Source organism: Arachis ipaensis, chromosome B05 (assembly GCF_000816755.2).
Source record: "Arachis ipaensis cultivar K30076 chromosome B05, Araip1.1, whole genome shotgun sequence".
Lineage (NCBI taxonomy): Eukaryota > Viridiplantae > Streptophyta > Magnoliopsida > Fabales > Fabaceae > Arachis > Arachis ipaensis.
The window spans coordinates 13,212,432-13,212,981 of NC_029789.2; positions in this window are offsets into that span (position 1 = coordinate 13,212,432).

Genomic DNA, 550 nt, shown 5'->3' on the forward strand with positions numbered 1-550 from the left:
TACGAAACTTTTTTTTATGATGGTCGTAGAAGTAGCTGGCAACCCGGATGGCCCACCAATTAGGTAGCTTGGGTCTTTTCCAAATCTAAGTCTGGCCCATTTAAGATTTTATCCTTGGGCTGGGCTTTCTAATTAACTATTAAAGGTTTCAATCACAAATCCGGACAAAAATGGGTGACGGCAGGAACAGCATATATTCATAAAAGACTATCCGTCCAAAAAATATAAATTCATAATTCATAAATGACTATAGGCTTCAGGTCTTCAACTATACTGTAAAATACTCAAATGTAAATGAAAAGTATAGAGTAATATAATAATTAACGTATATGTAAAAAAATGTTATTTTTATTTACATGGTAATTTTTTTTACCAAAATATTCTTTGGAGGTTGGTTATCAAGAATAAATTGTCAAACTTATTTATTCGAATGCAATAACTTGAATATATTATTTAAATCAATTGCTAATTTAAAGAAATAACTAATCATATGAACAAAAACTCAATTTTTAAGACTAAAATTAGTGTATGTTTTCGTTACACAAAATAT